Below are 22,848 nucleotides of genomic sequence, written 5' to 3'. Positions count from 1 at the left end.
AATTTTTTTTGGTTATAAGTAGTCCTATTTTATACGAATCTATGGCTTTTAACTATAACGATCGCATTATTTTATATGTGTTGCCCTATGACTAAATATTGTCAACATGTCACAAATTTTGCAAAATAGAATATTCATCATATTTCGTTAATGATGGTACAATAGTGTAACTCGCGGTTACAGAGTGGAAGTCGTTTTTGATACGACGTCGAGGATACTGGTAATCTGGGGTACAGTATTTATCGAGATTTCCAATACTATAATTATCGACTGAATATGATTTTCTATTGTGGGAATTATTTCTCCTTGGAAGAAATGAAGATTCATTTATAAACAATTCCTTTGGTGTTATTTCTGGCGCTACCTTCCTCGGAGGCTCAATAACACAAATCTCTATATTTGTTGAGTTTTCAAATTGTATGTTAGCATCTTGTGATGAATCATCCATCTTGATGATAACACTTTTGGTTTTACATTGGCTCCCAATTTTTGGGATGAACTTTGCACTTCTAAGGAATTTTTTAAAACCTTCACGCCAGGCTTTCGTCTTCAAATAAAATTTTGCTAATATTTTTGTTCTATTTCTGAGGACTACTTCCTCTACTGCTACAGGTGGTTCTATTTCTTCAAACCGTTTTTCAGTTGGGTATTTTATTTTCTGTTCAACAATCAGTGTTGCAACAGAATTCTTAATTAATCCAGTAGCTGGCCTTTCCCATTCTGGATCTTGAAGGTTGATAGATAGTTTTTCTATCTTAAAATTTTTAGCGTTTCCATTATTGGAATCCGCTATTTCTTTATTTGCAGATATCTCATCCGCCCTGACTTCATGCATCACGCATGGTTTTTTCTTTTCCGCCATAATTCCTCTTTCTGTGGAGGTTTTCGTATTTTCTTCTATCACAGCCCATACATCTGTGATGATACCCGTTTTGCCTATTGCGGGCAAACTATTCTCATAATCAGATTCGCGTTTTGCGACTGATATGGTTTTAAATGGCTCTTTCCTCACTGGGAATGAGCAGCCATCTTCACCGCTCTGAGGACTAACATCTCCTAGTTTTTCATTCATTTCAACTTGTATCACTTCAAGTTTGTCTTCATCATCTGAATCTTCTGACTCAGATGAATTGTCATTTTTCCTCCTCATATACCTAGCCAACTTAGGGTTCCACGGAGGAGGTGCAATTAATCTGGTTACTTTAGATGATTCAAATACTTTGTCATCTGAATCATTACCTTTCCTCCTGCAATCAACTAGATCAGGATTCCAAGGAGGAGGCATTTTTAATTGATGGCATTCCTCTGAGTTTCTAAACTCAGATTCAGAATTGCCATTTACTCGCCTATGCAATTCACTAATTACCCTAAATGGAGGCGGCTTGGTTGGCATATCCTCCTTATAATAATTTCCCCACCCACTAGGATATATGCTAGTAGCGAGTATTCCTATTAAGTCACTTATTCGCACTTTCTTCGAATAATTATATTCTAGATCTGTGCATTTGACACAGATCCACCGATCACCCGTTAGAGGGGCTTGCTTTAGATTAGTGCAACTCAAGTGGAACCATCGCTCACACTCGCAACAATAAATCATCTGTTCCTCATCAGACTCGTGACATAGGTGACAGTGACCCTTCACATTACGTGTGAAGTATTTAGTGGTAATCATCTTGTATGTGTTTTCCATATTCCTACTAATTTTATTGTTTATATTTTAATGTTGGCTCACTTGACCGTACGAATTTATTCCTTTATCATTTCTTTGCTCTCTTGGCCCCTATTTTAAAAACTCCCATGGTTGCTATCGCAACCCCTATAATTCTTAATATAGATTAATTCTATACCTGTTTTTCGATTAACTCATCTGGTGCTGGGATACTACTGCTGCTGCTGGTGCCGACTGGTTCTTGAGTGGTCCAAACCTTCTGGCTCGGATTGTTCTTGTCACTTCTGATAGTGCCAATGCTGGTGCTGCTGCATCTAATGCCACCGCTTGCTTCTGGTTCCGCTGGTTGACAGTTCCTGGTATCTCTAGCGATGGTCTCTCCGATTGTGCCGAGGATACTGCTGCTACCTCTTGCTTCTAACTCCACGACCACGTGCTGCTGCGGCAGTTGGTCATATTTATAATAACTGCCTTCTGGTACTTGAATTAACATATATTTATGTGTGTATATAGCATCCACTGCTTTAGTAAAGTTCGCGAAACGAATACACTCTTTAGGCATCCACTGCCTTAGGAAAGTTCGCGAAAAGAATACACTCTTTAGGCATCCACTGCCTTAGGAAAGTTCGCGAAAATAATACACTCTTTAGGCATCCACTGCCTTAGGAAAGTTCGCGAAAATAATACACTCTTTAGGCATCCACTGCCTTAGGAAAGTTCGCGAAAATAATACACTCTTTAGGCATCCACTGCCTTAGGAAAATTCGCGAAAATAATAAACTCTTTAGGCATCCACTGCCTTAGGAAAATTCGCGAAACGAATACACTTTTTAGGCATCCACTGCCTTTTGATAAAATTCACGAAAGAAATGCACTTTTTAGGCATCCACTGCCTTTGAGAATTCACAAATTCACACTTCTCGCATTCACTGCTGAGAAGATTTCACGAACATCACCTCTGGCATCCACTGCCGAGAAGAGTTCGCAAATTAACACATTTTGTACTTAAATAAAAGGAAAAACTTGCTCCTCTCTGGAGCCACCATGAAAAATTTCTCTATTGAAAGAAAAATTTTAACGCTTTCGCGTGAGTTCTGTTACAATACTAAAAAATTTATTCAAAAGTTTCACAATATATACATGGTTCCTTAAACTAAGATTGACGAGGAACATCTCCTCTCTCTCTCTTGAAAACCGATAACATATCGGTTTCGTTTAGATCATCTACCTTCCTTGTCCCTTCTTCTAGCGTATGGTAACGTGCAGTCTGAGACGGCTGCACTACCCTAAGAAAATACCTTAAGTTTATAGCACCTCGTCGGTGCGCCTATCTTATTCTTGGATTTCCCCTTTCCATCCTTCGCTCTAAATAACATCCTTTTATTTTATTACACCCTGCTGGTGTATCTGGCTGAGCGCAGCTAGGGATGGAAAAGGGTAATAAAAATGCATCCTAAATGATGCATGCATTAAATTGTTTACCGGACGCTATTTAAATATTCGTCCATTCTGAATTTATGACCGGCAATAATTTCGAACTACAAGCGTTTTCTAGCCTAACAAAACACTTGAGCTCTTACATCTTTTAATTGCCTTACATTGGTCCTTTCTAAACGTTTCTATACCTCGCTTGGAGGTCTTTTCTAAATATAATCTCAAATAGTGCTTATCTTATGGATCTCTAACTCGATTCGCGATAAGCCTCAGCTGTCCGTAACAAGTGTCATCTATTGAAAAAATAATCAACTAACGTTTTCTTCTTCTTTTAATTTTACTTTTATGAATTTTAATGTTTCTATAGTCTGTGAATGTTTTCCTATAGTTTCGCTTGACCTTGTTTTCTATATTTTGGTTTTCGTTTAGATTTTATGCCTTGTGCTTTTTGGTAAACTATTTCATTTTCGTTTAGGACAGGTTCTTCCTCTCTCTTTAAATTTTGTCTTTCTCTTGTTTTTTTTTGATATTGTTGAATTTTATTTATGACTTCGTCGAAAATCTGATTTCTGTTTTCCAAGATTCTATCTATGTTCAATGGGCGTTCATCGCCATCTTTGATACCAAAAAAGATCTCGATTGGTTTCAACTTCGTTGCTGAATGAATTGTGCTATTGTATAATACAGTTGCTATTTTGTACAAATCTTTTGACATATCTGACATATCGGTATATTTTTGTTTCATGCATAAAAAGATTTCGGTAAGAGTTGAATGAAATCATTCTACGATACCATTCACCTCACTATGTCCAGAAGGTGTAAAATATGATTCAACATTCAGTCTTTGGAGAAGTCCTTGAATTTCTGAGGATTTGAAAGCAACCTCATTATCATAGACTATCATTTTAGGGGTTCCGTAAGTAGTGAGAAGTTTGGTAATGCCTCTTTTAACATCGGGTATAGAGTGGGATTTTAGAGGTATAAGGATAGCGTATCTTGACAATTTATCAATGGCTGTTATAAAAAGATTCGGAGAGGAAATGTAGATATCAACATGAAGGATGTCTAAAGGTTTTTGTGGAATTGGGGTATCTGAAAAGGTTATTTGGTAGGGATTTCTTTCGTACTTACATTCAAGACAGGTGACACAAAAGTTGATAAATTTCTGTATCCTGTCTCTCATTCGAGGGAAGTAGAAATTTCTCGCAATTGCTGATTGGTTTTCTTCTATTCCTCGGTGGGCTCTGCCGTGTGTGGCTTCTATAACTCTATCTTGTTCTTCTATAGTGGTAAGGTCCTGCAATATGGATTGTGTTAATACAATTTTAAATGATTTTGCACGAGAGAAGTGGTTCCAATATGTTGCTAGTAGGATATTTACCCATTCTTCTGGGCAAAGAATGCAGTTAACTCTTGAGGGATGCATATAGTCCCGAAATATCTTTATAGCTACAGAGACACCAAATGTTGCTCTCATCAAAGTGCGTCTTTGGACTCCTGGGAAAATTTGTTCTAATGTTTCAGTATTTCTATCTCCCTTCTTGTTAAGAATTTGATGTTTGAAAAAATTAAGTGGAGATTCGGTCATTCTTATAGGGATGTCATTGTCAGAATCTGTGGAACGTGCCGTTGATGCATCCGGTAACGATTCTGTTTCATTTGAATTTAACTCTTGAGTGACTCGAGATAACCCATCGGCTACTACATTTTGTTTGCCGGAACGGTATTGAATCTCGTAGTCGAATTCTTCCAGACGCAGTTTCATGCGTATGAGTCTGTCGTTTGGAGTTTTTAAGTTGAGTGCGTATGTCAATGGTTTGTGGTCGGTATATAACGTGAACTTCCGACCGTATAAGTATGGCCTGAAATATTCACATGCCCAATCAATGGCGAGGAGTTCTTTTTCAATGGCTGGATATTTTCTTCGGATTTGCTTAGGGTGCGTGATGCGAAGGCAATGGGTTTGTCTTTACCGATAGGGCCTTGGGATAAAACTGCACCTAATGCATAATTCGATGCATCAATGGTAAGTATAAAGCGTTTGGAAAAGTCAGGGTATTGGAGGACATGGCTACTTGTTAAAATGTCCTTACAACGGTTGAAGGCTGAGATGAACTCACTTGTGTGTTTGATCTTCTCGCCCTTACGAAGCTGTTGCGTAAGAAGTTTTGCAATTTTAGCAAAATCTCTGATAAATTTTCTATAGTATCCGATTACTCCAAGGAACCCTTTTAGTTCCTTCCCGTTTTTTGGTATTGGCCATTGTTTAATTACGTTGATTTTTCCGGGATTGGGTTTCATTCCTTCAGAGGTTATTACATGTCCTAGAAACGCAACTTCTTTCTGGAGAAACTCGCACTTATCAACTTATATCTTCATAATGAACTCTCTGAGGGTTTCTAGAATTAATTTCAGGTTTAACAAGTACTCTTGTAGGCTAGTTGCGAAGATGATTATATCAACCATGTAAACTGAGCATCGTGTTCCAATGTGCTTTCTAAGAATGTTATCCATTACCCTTTGAAAGGTAGCGGGTGCATTCTTCAAGCCGAAAGGCATCCGAATAAACTCGTAGTGTCCTCCATGAACACTAAATGCTGTTTTACGAATGTCTTTTTTAAAGCCCGAGCGGTCTGGGGCACTTTTCTTTTTTGTTCTATCGAGAGAAACAACTGTTCTTCTCGATGTTCAACTATCAACTGATTTATTTTTTCTCTCTAATCCTCGATCCCTCTGTGAGGATGTACAGAACTCTAAAAACGTTAGAACTAACTTACTGGCTACCTGCTATGTGTAGGGAATTTTCAACTTGGACAGTATGGAAAATTCCATCGTTCCTGTTGGAAAATCCTTGGTTGGATTCTCCCCTATCTACAGTAGGAATCTTTCTTATTGTAAATACTTATTCATATTGAAATTATCTGAGATGTTCTATTCGTGGGAGAGGGTCACTGCATCTCCCCCTACTCAATGAGTTTTAGGGGAAACTAGAAGAGTTTCCTCTAAAATTGGTCTGTGAGGTTATTTTCATATATAACTGATTGTATATTATTTCAATTTTTGTGTGTTCTTCATTTGCTATGATATCTGTATTTATTTATCTCAACTCCCTCAATTCTGAAATTCCGCAATTCCAAATGAAAAATAAAATTATCATATCTCCATAACATTTTCTAAAACGCCTTATCGATAAACACTTGTGCTTTTACAGCTACAATAAAAATTGTTTTCTTTTCTTTTCAAATTTCTTCGTATAATACGTTTATTAATACTCCCCTATTTACTCTTTTAATTCATTCATCATATATTTGAAGGGTGTGTATACCTCTTCCATTAATTTTCTTCGCATTTATAGCGCTATTTCGTTTCATTCATATGTTTGATAATATAATTTTAACCCACATTTTAGTTACTCATGAACTTTTAAGTAAGTATTGGGACATACATGCCGTTACAGGAAAGAATTCCTGGTTTTCCAGCCCTTCGGTACATTCAAAAGCTATGATTGCGATTGATGGACACATTTTTGTTAAATTGGCTGTAGACATATATGGCTCAATCTTTTACTTTTTTTTAAATTCCACTTCGAAGTGTGTTTATTAAATTTGAAATCACACCTGTTTAAATCTCGATAAGTCCATTTCCCCAGATTGCCCTGTTCATACTTTTAAAGTATGGGAGACAGGAAAGTTTTTTCCAAACAAAATAAGCAGTTTTTACAGAATTGAAGAAATACTTTCAACTAATAATTTCCCTTCTTTGATTCATGTTTCTCAAGACTTGTTATCTTGTTATCCTGTAGCTTGTCTTTAGGTAGTATCATGTTTCCTATATTTAATAATTCCATTCATTGATTAGCCCTCACCAGATTAATTTTATTGAACGATTAGCATATCCTTAATATCATTCAGTTTCAGTTGTTATTCACATAGAAATATGTATATATATTTTTTTCGTTTGTTAATCACAATTCACGCTAATTTGTCTTGCTTTTCTACATTCATTGTTAATCGAAAACCATCTTAAAAATTAGAAAATTAACTTCTAAACTTATCCATGTCCATGTTTCCACAACACTCGGCCTATTAACAGAATCGACTACTATTTCTCCTATAATAAAGTAGCTTCTTACCGCCTCCTTTGACCAACGGATGGATTTCCATATTCACCCGTCTATCCACAGCTTCCAGATCTAGTGCAGCTGCCATAATTGCACTATTAGGTATTTATCAGCTGCTAGTTGTTTTTCCGCCGTTGTAGTTACCTCGACTTGTGTGAAGTTGGCGGTCAAAAACCAGCGGCTCGATATTCTGCTGCTCGAAGTTCACCCCGGTGCTGGTGTGGCTTATGTGTTCACTTCGATTACCAAGTCAAAAAGGTTTTGGTCGCACTAAATTTCCGGCAGTCTTACGACCTATCTAATAACTTCCTTTCCTCGAAACTCCGCTCAGCGTTGAACGGAGGACACTTTAGCCACCATTAGATTAACTTACTTGCGCAGTGGCATTTAATTTAGGAATTATCTTTTCTTGTTTTGGTAAGCACTTTTTCTGTTCAACGTCACATTCTTTTTACTCTTTCGATCTCTTCATTTGCTTTAGCTTCGATCTCACATGCACCAACATGGGTCACAAAAAATAATAGCACAAAATTTCGTCCCTTCTGGCAGCAGCGGAACGCCAAAATACACAACAGCAGCAGTCAAAATTGAAATACTTCTATGGGTGGGCTGCTGTCCCCACTTGGACAGCATCCCACCGCTGTCACCAAATGTAACGCCCGAGCGGTCTGGGGCACTTTTCTTTTTTGTTCTATCGAGAGAAACAACTGTTCTTCTCGATGTTCAACTATCAACTCTCTTATTTTTTCTCTCTAATCCTCGATCCCTCTGTGAGGATGTACAGAACTCTAAAAACGTTAGAACTAACTTACTGGCTACCTGCTATGTGTAGGGAATTTTCAACTTGGACAGTATGGAAAATTCCATCGTTCCTATTGGAAAATCCTTGGTTGGATTCTCCCCTATCTACAGTAGGAATCTTTTTTATTGTAAATACTTATTCATATTGAAATTATCTGAGATGTTCTATTCGTGGGAGAGGGTAACTGCACTTTTGAGTCGATTTCGATTTGGTAGAATCCTGATGTTAAATCAAGGGTGGAATAATACTGACATTTTCCCAGTTTATCTAGTATATCGGTGATATTTGGGATCGGGTATCGATCGTCCACCGTTTTGCTATTAAGCTTCCGATAATCAATCACCAATCTCAATCATTTCCGTTGTCCGGAAGCATCAAGCTTCTTAGGTACAATCCAGACGGGTGAATTATAAGGGCTCTCTGAAGCTCGAATAATACCTTGTTCTAGCATTGGATTTACCTGCTGCTGAACCTCCTCCTTCTGGCAAAATGGGTAGCGATAGGTTTTCGAATAGACGGGAAGTTCATCCACAGTGTTAATGTGATGTCGAGTAGCGTTTGTAAATGTTAGTTTTTCTCCATCATTATAAAATACGTCTTGAAATTGGTGGAGAAATTTGAAAAGCTTTTGCCTTTCTTTATTATTCAAATTTTCGTGTCGTATTTTGTTAAAAAGGTTCTTGTGCTCGTTTTGGGGCACGAGTGGATAGAAGGATGACTGCGTTTCGAAGTTATTAATTTCAACTTCTATTAGGTCACAAATATTTATTTGTTTATTGAAAAATTTCTCTATGTTCAAAGAAAAATTTTAACGCTTTCGCGTGAGTTCTGTTACATACTAATCTTTATTCAAAATTTGTACAATATATATACATGGTTCCTTAAACTAAGATTGACGAGGAATATCTCCTCTTTCTCTCTTGAAACCGATAACACATCGGTTTCGTATAGATTATTCTATTTTCCTTTCCCCCTCTCCATCATAATCGTAACATGCAGTCTGAGACGGCTGCACTGTCCTAAACAAACACATTAATTTTATAGCACCCCGTTGGTGCGCCTAGTGCTTATCGCGCTGCGCATGATGGAGAGGGTGATAATTGCATCTCAAGAGGTGCATATATATTTACATCTGTTTACAAGACGCAATCTGCATGCTGCGCCTTGTTTTAATTCAAACTAAGTTGTTGACTTTTTCCCCTTTTGGGATTTATGATAACCAATAGCTTCGTTGGTGGGTTACAAGCATTTTAACTTAATTATACAAAGCAGACAAATATTTGTGTTTGCCTTGGTCTTACATATAGTTTGTCCTCAACTTCGCTGGGGTCTTTTCTAAATATAATTTCAATTATTGCTTATCTTATGGATCTGTCACTCGATCCGCGATAAGCCTCAGCTGTCCGTAACATTTATTGTCTGAATCGTAGTTGTGTATCATGACATAAGCCTTTTGATCATGATAGTGGTATAGTCCAGCTAGTATACCACTCATAGGGGCTATTGCTACTTCAAACAAGAAATCGCCGTTTGGTTTTGAGATAGGAATGGTAACTACCTGTGTTTCATTAGCGTTGAGTGTGATTGTGTCAGGAAATTTTTTGTGTAAGAATATAGTAAAGCTTCCTATCTGTAATGAATTTGACGCGGTATCAATAATTGCATTTAATGACCGAAGGGTTTCAAAACCGATCAATCCTTCGAAATAGCACTTTTGAGCTTTGAATATCCTCTGAAAATTTTGCAAATGGATTAAAAAGCGTAAATTCCTCGACGTCATGAGTTCCGTTGATATTTTTTTAATTTTATGTCTAGGGCCTCGATCTATTGCTGGTTTTGGGACTATATTTGGGGAGATATAGTTTTGATTTGCTCCCGTATCAATCAGTAATCGAAGCGGTTTCCGATTCTTAAGACTTATCTCATGAAACGGAAGAAAATTGTTTACTAGTTTCCTGTCTGGTGGTCGAAGGCTGAATGAAAATTTAATTCTTCCGTCATATCTGGTTCTATGTTTTCTGGAGTGTTCTCGTATTCATTTGTATTGATTGGCATCACAATTGTTTCGTAATTTTGCTCTGAAGCACAGTGCTCTTGCGAGTGCTCATGACGTTGTTCGTAATTTTTATATTGCGTAGTTTCGCAATTGTTTAATTGAGCTCCCCACTTTTGAAAAGGTACTTGTTGTTTGGGCTGTTCTGATGGATCAGATTTAATATATGGAATTGTTTGTTTTTGAAACTGGGGATTTGGATAAAATGGCCTTTGGAATTGTGTGTTTTGAAAAGAAGGTTTCTGGTATTGTAGATTCTGAGAGGGTTGCCTTTGAATGATGGTTGGGAAAGGTGGAGTGGAGCTGGGTATTTATTATTTTGCCAAGTGTTATACTGCGGCATTGATGGTCTAAAAGCTGGTTTTTGAGGTGCTACTACTGTTTTATTGTTCCATTCCTTTTTTCATTGAGTCGCGTTAAATTGTTCGGTAGCACTTTGACGTGCTTCCTTCAAATTTCCTGGACGCGACACTCTCTCTAACGAGTGTCGAATACGGTTCTCTTAACCCGTCCACGAATGCATTAGTTATCATACATTCGTAATTTTCTGTCAGGGTTCTAGCGCAAATGTGCATTTTCTGATGCAACAATATTTTTGCAGTGATGTCGGCTAGTAGCTCTCGACATTCATTACAAAATTCCTCTATAGTTTTTGAATTTTGTTGCAAATAATTTATTTTGGTGGTTAGGGTGCTTAAGTCCCTTTTATCTCCAAAGTATTCTTCGAGTGTTTGTTTTATTTCAAGCCAATCGGTGGATGTGTGGTTCTGCACCAACACGTCATTGGCTTTATCAACGACTTTATCTCGAATAATGCTGTACCATAAGGGTAAAGCTTTATTCTGCTCTTCTGGCGTGGGACACAGTTTTTTAGCAAACTCGAGTTTGCTGTCTACTGAATTGAGCCAGGATGAAAGGGTTTTAGGATCGCCGTTGTAGGAGGGGATCATCTTGATCGCGTCCGGTACTCGGGATCCATCATCAAATTTTGTTGCCATAATCATCCCTAATGAGCTAGTAGGGGGCGATTGGCCATTATTTCCGCTTGTTGAAGCAGTGATTGCCTCCAACCCGGCGATTTTTGTTCTCTGAAGTTCCAGTTGAGCTAGAAGCTCGTCAATCTTTTTCTGGATTTCGTCGGCCATTTTTCTTGTAATCATAAACTAATTGGTTGGCACTAATTACGTTTTTGCGCACTTATTCACGACCGGTATTCAATTTAGCTAGAGGGAATCACTCTTTCTTCTCTTCTTACTCTTATTTATGGTCGGGATTCAAATTAGTTATACAAATTAGTAAAAAAAAATCACCTTTTTGTTTCTTATCCTAGTGTTAGTTGGAATGAAATTATTATCTATAGCGGATGGCGTACCTCTGCCAGGTAGCCGGATAGAAAAGAGGGAAGCGAAAGATTTGTAAGAAAACCCTTTGGGTGACTCACCTCGAACCAACTGGTGTTCCGCCAGTGGTGCTTACGAGCGGGTGCGTCCAGGTAGGTTGATCGCTCCGGGTGTGGCAATAAATCTCTCGTCCGGTGTTATTCTAGGGAATTATTTCCCTAGAAGCTTGCTTCAAGCAAGACTTCTTTCACGCACCTGTTAATGTGGTAAAAAAGAGGAATTCGGCTTACCATATGCTGACCCGATCGCTGGCGTGAGTTGCTCCGGTGGTATATTGCCACGTTAACCAAATGGCACCGCGGCGACAAGAACACGTGAAAATGTAACCCGAACAAACCAACCTGCACTACTGAGACACTTAGCGAAACCGAAAACCCTTTTTCGTTGAACTTTTACATCGAACTTTATTTCTTCGATTACACACTTGAACTAACTTAATTCTACAAAACTTAGAGCTTATAATACATTTCTAAGCCTAGCAAAAAAGAGAGAATCAATCTCCCTTTCCTACTCATTCAGATAACCAACCACGTGGTTATCTGCTCCCTGTTCTCAACGTGGGATTTTTCCCAGCCTTTTCTATGCCTACTCATGCGTCATAAGAAGACGAGACCTAAACATACATTTTTATCACCTCTTGGGTGGCCCATATTGAGTGCTCTCGTCTAGTGTCTTATCTACAAACATTTTCATTCTTGTTTCCATCTTTCCTGCCGGTATCCGTGTGTACCGTAGAAAGAGGACCTAGACCAATCGAACGTATTACCGTTCGCCCAAGCTAACTCAAACACAGCCCGCTTGGGTTTGTTTATTGATAGTTGCTATGCTTCTCTTCGCATAGCATTCTGTTTCTACATGTTTCTAGCGCCATGAATCATGCGCGCTTTTATTGCTTGAACACATGCGTTCAGCGTCCTATTTAGTTGCCCAATCCTCATTCGGTTCTTGTTTGTTTTTCTTTTGCCTAGCGAGCCAATCTCGGCGAAGGGAGAAACATGTATTTTGCTGGCTGATTTTATTTAATTTGAATTTAATTAAAATGCGCTTATTGCGCTATAATTTTAATTTATACTTTGCGCCTGATTGTGCTTCTAATTCTACCATCTAAGCGGGTCCGTAACATCCGGCGTTGCTCCGTCCTGATCGCTGCGTTTGTTCACTTCACTCGCGGCGAAATTCTTCCGATTTGCGCTGAGTCGCGCACCACACACTTCGATTTTCCGATGCGCGCACTGACACTTTTACCGATTTATCGCTCTCCCCGGGCTTTCGACTGCGCCAGTTACATAACTTAAGTTCGGGAGGTGATATATTTAAAATAAAAGAGATGTTGTTCTCTTGAAGCTAAAATACCAACTGATTTTTATTCATCATTACATTTTACTCCTAACTTCCTATTTCTACTTGTTTGTTCTATATTTCCCTATCGATCCTTCGATCCTTTCTATTGTTGCTATTATCGGCATTGTGTTGTGTTTTCCTGAATGTGAGATACTGCTAATGATCTGAATCGTTTATTGCTATTTCGGTCCTTATTGTTCGTTGCTTATCTTTACTGTCTAACTACGGTGTGGCAAACATTATCATTGTTTATTTAGGTTCGTTTCCTTATTTTCTAAAAGTTCAAGAGCAACTGCTTGTTGTTGTTGTTATATATATATATATATATATATATATATATATATATATATATATATATATATATATATATATATATATATATATATATATATAGGGTAATAATTCCTCTCCCTTCAAATTCAGTTCCCTTGCATTTTATTATCGTTAATTCGTGAGATAACTTTGTATAATCCCACCTTTGTAGTTATTTAGAAATAAAACCGTCAATATTGAGTCATATATGCCCTTACAGGAGATGTATCCTGGTTTTCCAGCCCTTCGGTACATTCAAAAGCTATTATTGCGATTGATGGACTCATTCTTGTTATAAATTGGTTGTAGGCAAATATGATACAACTCTCGCTATTTTCAAAGAATCAAAATTAATTCCTTCAATTCCGTTATTTAGCAATTCTGAATGAAAAAAAAAATCATTATTCCATAAAATTTCCCGAAACGATAAGACCAACCTTGCTGAGTTTTTACAGCTACATGAAAAATATCTCTTTGTATAATATGTTTATTAACATACCCTTGTTTACTCTTTTATTTCTTTTCCCATATATTTGTCAGGGGCCTTTCGGATAGACTTGTTCACGGTTTGGTTTCTCGTTACCAACTAACTCATATAATTTATTTTCCTTCTTCCTTTGCTCATACACATTCTTACCATCTGCTTATTCTATTTTGTTCCTATTCTTATCTCCTACTTCATATCTCTCAGGACGTCTCAGGACGTCATAAAACCGAGCTCACCATGTTTATGGATTTGCCTCCCACGAAGCTAAATCCTAAATACACAAAGCGGACGATAATGATCGTCTGTACCACAACATCACTATCCCCTACGGAAAAGAGAGTGTATGCTTGAATGAAATTAACAATAAGTTTATAAATTCAGCTCTTGCTGTTGTTATCGATTAGACTAATAAATCTTCTCATTTGTTTACTCCAGGAACTTTTTCATTCTGTCGAATATAGGCGCAGCATCTCGGATTTTATCGTCTGTGTTATGTACTTCTGATAACTCTTATTGGCAATTGTTGTTGTAGTTGTAGTGACTGTTTTGTTTGTTGCTTATCATTGATGACTGATTTGTTCCAATGATTCATTTTGGCGCTGTATGTCTGAAGTGCCTAATCATTGTTAAATCTAACACCGTTGATTATTTTATGGTGCGAAGAAGTCGTTTACTGATAAAACTTTGTTCCTGGTCTTCCATACACACATTGCTCAGTACAAAGTGGGAATTGCATTATTTCTGATCATTATTCTTCAGTAGTTCAAACGAAACTTGTTCGAGCTCTTTGGCAAATTTAAGGCCATTCGTTTCAATACTTTGAATCAGATATTTCGCGACTTTAGAAAATTAACATCTTTGATATCGCGGCTTTCCGTTGTTCTTGATGAATGTGTTGACCATAATTGTCTGGTGTTTTCGATGATAAGGAAGCCATAAATAATGAGTTTGCATACTTTGATGGCTGGAATTCAATTTCAGCTTTTTATTCAATCCAGAATCAGTTAATGATGATATTACTGATCTCGTGTTTTCTCGTCGTATTCAAACGGCCAACGCTTTGAAACTTGCGTCAACAATACTTATGCGAATCACATTCCATAGATTCTCGTCATATTGAAATCGGTATGGAAACAAGAGCAATAACATAAACTGCGAAATTGTCGTCAGGATATTTCAGCTATTCCCGAATTAATTGTTGGTGATGACAATGAATAGCCAATTCATAACAGACTTCGTCACCTTTCCACCCCCGTTGGTCCGTGGTCCTCGTATCCTCAGCGCTTTGTAGATGTCCTTGGTAGATGACCTCTTTGAGTAAACAAATGATTTACTTACATTAAAACAATTGAAATCTCATATCTCATATAACTTATGTTTTCAAATAAAAAAAAAGAATTTTTATACATATGTTTTCAAGAATATGTTTATGTTTTATATTGCAGATTCAGCATATATCTTTGTTCGTTGTTTATCACATAAGAATCTCGCTAATGATATCGGTTAGCAATAATGTAATATAAGTGTTCTTATTTTTTTTCTCTCTTTCAAGATAATACATCAGTTAATATAGTTATAATTCATTTTATTGGAATATACCAATTCTTCTCATATATATATATATATAACTTTTTACTTTGTTTTCTTCCTCATTGTAATATTCTTCAATAATGTTCATTAAAATCTCTTCGTGAAGTGTAATCAGAGTCCTGTGTAATTTATTTTTGCTTTTTCTTCAGTAAATTGAAAGTTTCTCTTATGCATTGTTTCTACTTTTACAAGTAATCACTCTGACCAATATTATTTAAAAATCTTTTCATAATCTCAGATCTTCCAAATTTAATACTAGAAGGTGTTTTATATTTTTGATATTTGACTAATTGCTCTATATTTTGTAAAAATGATCGAATCCACAGTTTTTTGGTTCTGTGGTAAATTAGTGCGTAGATTTTGAGACATAATTGGCTCATGCTTTTGCTGATTTCAATGGATTTTCTTTTCCAATGTTAGTAGTTTGTTGTTTATTAGTGAGGGTAGTGAGGGTTTGACCTGGGAGATTGGAAAGAAAGGATTAAAGGAATTCCTGAAAATTTAACGTAATACGTAATACATGAATTTGCAAAATTCATGTATTACGTATTTGGTATTCCAGATGTGTTTTATTCGTGTCCAATGAGTTATGATGGTTATCATGTTGTTTTCCTAGAGACTCAACAGCCTTCTCATCATAACTTTGTATCATAATCGTTTTTGCATCCTAGAAAATTTGGGTTGAATGAATTTTCTTCGTTGTCCTTGATGCCATAGACCACATGCTTGTAATCTGTGGAAGATAATATTGCATTATTAAATGGTGTAGGTGCTATTAAAAACATTTCCTCCGTTTTCAAATTTTCGAAGTTTTGTCTTTTCCAACGAAATAATTTGTTGCTCGTTGTGCGATACATTTCAGAACTTTTATTAATTATGTTTTTATTTCTGTCAAATTTACAAAGATTCAAGTGTCTCCGAGATTTTGCATGGATCCCTTTTGCATAGGATCCCTTATAAAATGTTTCATTAATTTGTTGTGCCATGATCTTTTGTTTATTTCGAATGTCTTTTTGAATTCTCAATAATTCGTTGACTGTTGCAATTTGCTTCCTCAAATGGTGCTTCTTTTGTAAGTCTGTTTTTGTAATAACTGAATTACTATTCCAATTAAATAATGAACCTAGAGTTTTGCAGTCAGTAGCAATACATTTTTCTGATTCAATTAATATGTTTGAATCGACATAATCAACATCGTCAATAGAAGAAGTTTCACTTTTATTGAATATTGTATGAAAGTTTATTTCAGTTTTTTTCTCATGTTTTCGACTCGTATCCTATTAGACCATCGAAAAATTCATGGAATTGGAATAAAAGGAATTTTTGATTGGGAAGTGATTCAAAGTTGAAGAATATGTTCATCTCAGTAAATTTATCAATACGATGTAAGCCGGAAACGTTTGTAATATGATGTAGTTTCTCGGTCTTCTGCTTTTCAGGGTGCACATGTTTTGGTGAAATATAGTTTTTATTGGCACCTGTGTCCACAAGAAATTTCAAATTTCCGAATAGCGTTTTAATTTCGATGTAAGGAATAAAATTATTTTCAATGTTTTGTGATTGAGGTTTGAATACCTCCGAAAAATTTAAATCATCGTTTTCTTTTGACGGACAATAGCTATGATATCGGTCAGGTAAAATATCTTCGTGGCTGTTTAATTCACGGGCTGCACCTTCAGAACGAATTTGATTGTTTTGTTGCTGTTTAAATAACAAAAACTCTTTGTACTCTTCTCTATCAATTGAATTTATGTTCGGTTCATGTTTATTCAAAAATGTAGTATCATTGTAGTTTGATGATCCAATATTAGAACCATGTATATGCCTTATTGGAATACCATCATATATATGATTACTTCGGGGTTGATTCATAAAATTATTGTTACTGGCTCTGTTATTTGAATACCTGTTATTATAAAACTGATTTTGATTGCAATCTTGTCTTCCAGTAATATTTTGATTTCTAGGGGTATAAAAATTATTCTTCTTCGAGCGTCTGAGGTGATCCCAAAGCTAATTGTCCATGAGGCGAGCAATAATTTCTGATTTTTTCTATCGCATTAGATTCAGCGAATTTTAAAAGCACTGCTGACTCAGCGCCACACACTAATTTAATGTCTTTAATTTTTGATAATAATCGGTCCGCAAAATCCGATAGACATTCGCCTTGATTTATGGCAAAACTTGATAATTCTGTCAACATGATATGGATGCGCGTTGGATCCGGTTTGAATTTTTCCAGGAAAATAGGTTTTAGCTGGGCCCAAGATGTAATTTCAATGCCAATTAATTTTTCTCGAACTGAGTCAGACAATTTGCAATGAATAATTGTCGCAGCAAAAATTAGTTCTTTAGCAGGAGTTGCGATTTGTTCACTCATATGCAATGCATCCAAAATTACTATGAATGAATTGAGAGATGCAGCTGTGCCGTTGAAAATTTGTACGAAATCCATTTTAAGAAAGTCTGGCATTTTGATTTATTTAAAATATGCCTCTACTACTGACAGTTATCTGATTTTTTATAGTTACTAGATGGATATCGAGTAACATTTGATTTTGTTTTATATAAATTCAGTTACACAAGTTACTATTTCTTTAATTTTGTCGCTATTTTACTTTAAATACCACTTTAGTTACTAATCAAGATTTTTGTATATTAATTTTGCAGCCGTTAAAATATTGAAATGATGAATCAATTACGACAGTTTTGAATGAAATGTTTTGTTATTATAATGATAATATATATGATAGAAAATGAAATTATAATTACTCACGACCTTTTTGAGTGCGATAACAATTTGCGTGATGAGTCCTAGGTTTGTTTTTTTTTTTCACCTGTAGCATCCGTTTTTCACGTTGTCCCTTGTATTACTTCCTTCTGTTTCTGTGGAACCTTCGATTGTTAGCTGGAATTTGCTGTTCCGGTTGCTGCTGCGGCTGTTGCTGTTGTATTGATTGCAGACGACTCGACTTTTTCTTTTTATTTTTGCAAAACACACTAATGTTGTTGGTGCACTACCCAATGTCCATTTGATACTTTGATCTAACCGTTATGATGTAAAAATTAACGTTATACTCATGCTATACGGGATCGTATTATTGGCGACAACGGATTTTATGTTCACATTCTTCAGTACTTTCCGCAATCATCTTTGTTTCACTATTTATATCTCACTATTTTTAAACACTAATATTTTCGGTATTTCACTATTTTCGGCACTCCAATATTTTCGGCACCCCACTTCTGACACCAAAATTGTCAGGGGCCTTTCGGATAGACTTGTTCACGGTTTGGTTTCTCGTTACCAACTAACTCATATAATTTATTTTCCTTCTTCCTTTGCTCATACACATTCTTACCATCTGCTTATTCTATTTTGTTCCTATTCTTATCTCCTACTTCATATCTCTCAGGACGTCTCAGGACGTCATAAAACCGAGCTCACCATGTTTATGGATTTGCCTCCCACGAAGCTAAATCCTAAATACACAAAGCGGACGATAATGATCGTCTGTACCACAACATATTTGAAGGGTGTGTATTCCTCTTCCTTTAATTTTCTTCGCATTTGTCGCACTATTTTATTTCTTTTATATGTTTGATAATATAATTTTGACCCACATTTCTAATTACTCATAAATTTTATTGCAAATTTTGCGTTTGCATGATCATACTATTGAAGTATGGAAGATAGAAATGTTTTTTCAAACGAAATAAGCATTTTTTTACAGAATTGATGGAATACTGTTAATAATAGTTGTTCCTTCTTTATGTTTCGAGAAGAGAAAAAAAATTTAATAAAGCCACATCAATTAGAAAATTTTCCCACATTGCCCCTTTTTAAAATATCCAAATATTGGGGATATTTAGCTTGATAGCTTGTTTGGTATTACCATCTTATTTTTATAAATGACTCCTGTCTGCTGTTCAGAATTGATTTCTTTGGCTCATTATTCTTCTTTGTTTCCATATCGTTGTTCTTCCAATCTTCCATTTCTTTCTTTTTAGCAGCAACGATAAGCTCCGTTTTTACTTTTTCCAAAGTGTTCAATTTTACCTGAAACTGTCCAATGTGTTCAGATGATGGTTTTCCATTTTGGTTTCATTTTAATGTTTCAATTTCTTTTCCAGTGCCTCAATCAAGTTTTTCAATCTCATTATTTCGTCCGTCGAGCAATTGATTTTGTCAATCAAACATAGATTTTCTTGTTCCTTAGTTGTCAATTCGTTCTTTAATGATCGACATCGATTGTCCAAAAGCTCATTTTCATTATTTAACTCGGCGTTATTACTAGCGCACAGTTCCATTTGATTCTCTGTCGTTTTATTTTTTTTTTCTTCAGGCGGTTTCCGCTTGTTTTATTTTTTCTTCTCCAGACGTTTTCCGCTTGTATTCTTCCAATAGCAAGTGTTTCTCCGTTAGCTGTGTATTTTTGTATCTTTCATTTTGAAGCTTCGTTTCGCTTTCTTTGAGCCTGATTTTCCAATTGGCAGTATTTTCTTCGTCTGCTTTCATTCAGGCGCTCGATTTTTTCCTCTAGCGAGATTTTTGTGCTTTGAATAACTGAGTGAGAATTTTTCTTATTTTTGAGTCGTTACTCTAGCCGACTGATATATTGAAGCCTTTCTTCAACTATTAATTTTAAGCCAGTTTTTTCGCTAATTTCCCGGTCCAATTTTTTCTCCAATTTCTTGTTTGATTGTTCTATTTCATCAAAATTACTCAGTTTGTTTAATAACTGGCATTTATCATGTTGAAGATTTTTTATATCCACCTTCATCTGGTGTTTCTCATTTTCTAATTCTATAATTCTTCGTTCAAATGCGAGGAATTTAGATTCTATCCTATTATTAATTTCGTTGCAAATTTCGATCGTACCTATACGCTTCTGTAATTAATCATCAGTTTGTACTGTTGGAGCAAATTTGCCTTTCAATTCGGCAACATCTTTCGAAATACGTTTTTTGAAACAAATAAATCGTGTGAACCGATTGTATGATGATACGAAATCCATTGCGATTTCATTATTTTTGTATACCCCTACTCAAATCATTTAATCGACGTTCGCTTTCAAAACAGTCGTCCCACAAGTTAGACATTTAATTCTGTAACTTGCAATCTACAACCATTTCATGGGGAAAGAGGAGAAAAAAAACTCTGCATATGCATTTGTAACTCCTCCAAAATGGCGACCGATTTTGATTTTTGAGTATTTTATATAAACAATATTCAAAAAATTTATCGAAAAATTTGAATCAACTAAAACGCAAACAGCAGAAAGGACCACATGTTTATTTAATTTTTTTATATTGCCTACACTGATAGGCGCGTAAGATTATATAGACCCTAGTGAGGTGTGTTTAGTTTGGGCAATTGAAATGTGCATATGTTAAAGCGATAAGAGCACGCATAATTTATAGCGCTAAAGATTTGTTTATGTCCACGATGCTATGCGAAGGAACGCGTAAGATTTTATTGCTGATAAACAGAACCCATGTTAGCATATGTCTGAGCGATAAGTACAGGCACATACTTTCTGTTCACACAGGATTAGGCAGGATGATATTTCAAATAGTGCACCGTGCTCGTGGAGGGCCAAGGAAACCAAAAAAAAAACATTATCCGTTTATGAAAAATACGAAAACGATACAGAATTCTCGCGTTGATATTAGAACCGACGTTCGTTTTCCAAACTCAAATATTTATTTAGGTTGTTAAAATAACAGATGGCATTACGTCCTCATCATTGAACTCTCATCCACATACACACAAGTAGCCTCAATTCGTCTAAAGTCAAGAGTATCCTATCAAATTTGTATTTCTATGTAAGAAATAATGCATTTTCCGCAAGTGGGGAAAAATCTCAAACGAAACTTGTGTTTGATGATAATTTTATATTATGGATAAATGAGATACAAGGACATTTATAGGAAAACTCGAGTTTTTCATTCGAATTTGAACAATTGCAAACTGTTTTCGCGCCTTTCAATCTGATAGAAAGTAAATTGCTTCACGAATACGGGTGAATTACTTTGACTTGAATTAATTTTGAATTATTTTGAGGGTTGTCACCCTTTCATAGAACGATCGAATTTGATTTAAACGGATTTAAAAAATCAAAAGATTATTTCAATCGAATCGTAGAATAGGATAGAGTTTCAAAGTTTTTGCTTACTTACCCAATTGTTATCACCAAAACTTCCTCAATCCGCATCTTCTTCTTCCTTTGAACACTGGTAGATTTTTTTTTCACTTGTGATGCTTTTTCCTTTCTGATTCCGTTGCACCACAACGCAATTTCTTTCTGAACAGGAATGGATTCCGAATCGAAACTCCTTCTTTTCGTTCCGGCTTGCGGCTGACTCTTTCTGTCTTTGGTTTAAGCTTTTTTTTTGCACTGAGGTAAGTAACATACAGAATACTCAAAGCGAGCTTTTTTTTATGTTTTCTAATTTTGTGTTACTGCCAAATGTTAAGCACCAATAGAAATAGCTTGTTCCATAGATTATTTTCTTCACACCGCGCACTTATGATCTTCAGGATTTTTTTTAAACCATAGATCGACCGATCGATTAACAACACTTTCTTCTAGAAAAAAAAACCTGAACCAAATAGACTGATCACCAGTCAGAAACGAAACGTCCTATGCTCACCGGAGCACTTTTCCGCTGTCACCACTGTGCAAGGGGTTTCGGATTATTGACCTACATCCAAGTTCGAACTGCAACTGACTCCATTTATTTTCAATCTCCTAACATATATACATGTCTCTTACATCTATTGCTTCCTTGGGATAGACATAGAAAGTGAACTCGCAATCTTTTTTTTTTATAAATAAATCAATATTGTAAATGATTTGATATGTTGCTTACAAATATTTTCATTTTATAAATGTGTATAGTCGTAAAAAATATATATTCTAGAGTGTCATAATATCTATCTATATATTTATGTATCTTTTGATTTTTTTTTATTTTTATTAAATTTGTATACATGTATACAACAATATTTTATATGAAAGAAAAGTGCAAAATCTGTTGGTTCGCAAATGTTTTCGATATATTTAAGTTTCTTCCTCGAGAAGAAATCTTTTCTTACAGCTGCCGCTTAGTTGAATAGTAATGTTGCTTCGTTCTGTTGCGTTTTCGTCGTTCTTGGTTGTCTCTTCTCTGACGGTTTACGGTTTTCGAAAGATCAAACTTTAACGACCTTACGACACAAAAAAAATCTGAAAAATTTTATTGTGTATTCTTTCGCGGGATTCAACGTTTTCCAGGAAGTCCCTTTCATAAATTGTTCATGAATAAGTTGTATGAAAAGCCACAACTTTTTAAGAAATTGTATCATAATGTGTCATCATTATTTTTCTAATTGAAATTTAAAAGCAGTCAAAATGACGTCTTTGGGCCTTGGCCCTTACCAGGACCTTCGGCACAAGAATTGTGCACTAGTGCTGCTCCGTTCGATATACTGAAGCACTGGGAGACACAAATATATTCCAATTCTGTTATGTATCGTCTATATATACATATACGCTGGATCAATTTCACATTCCGGGATGAAAAAGCACAGGAAAAAGAAAATATCTAACCATCATCCACCTATTGATGTGGCTTTCTTTTTTTTCTATTAT

This window comes from Toxorhynchites rutilus, chromosome 3, assembly GCF_029784135.1.
Source record: "Toxorhynchites rutilus septentrionalis strain SRP chromosome 3, ASM2978413v1, whole genome shotgun sequence".
Classification (NCBI taxonomy): Eukaryota; Metazoa; Arthropoda; class Insecta; order Diptera; family Culicidae; genus Toxorhynchites; species Toxorhynchites rutilus.
This window is presented reverse-complemented; position numbering follows the sequence as displayed.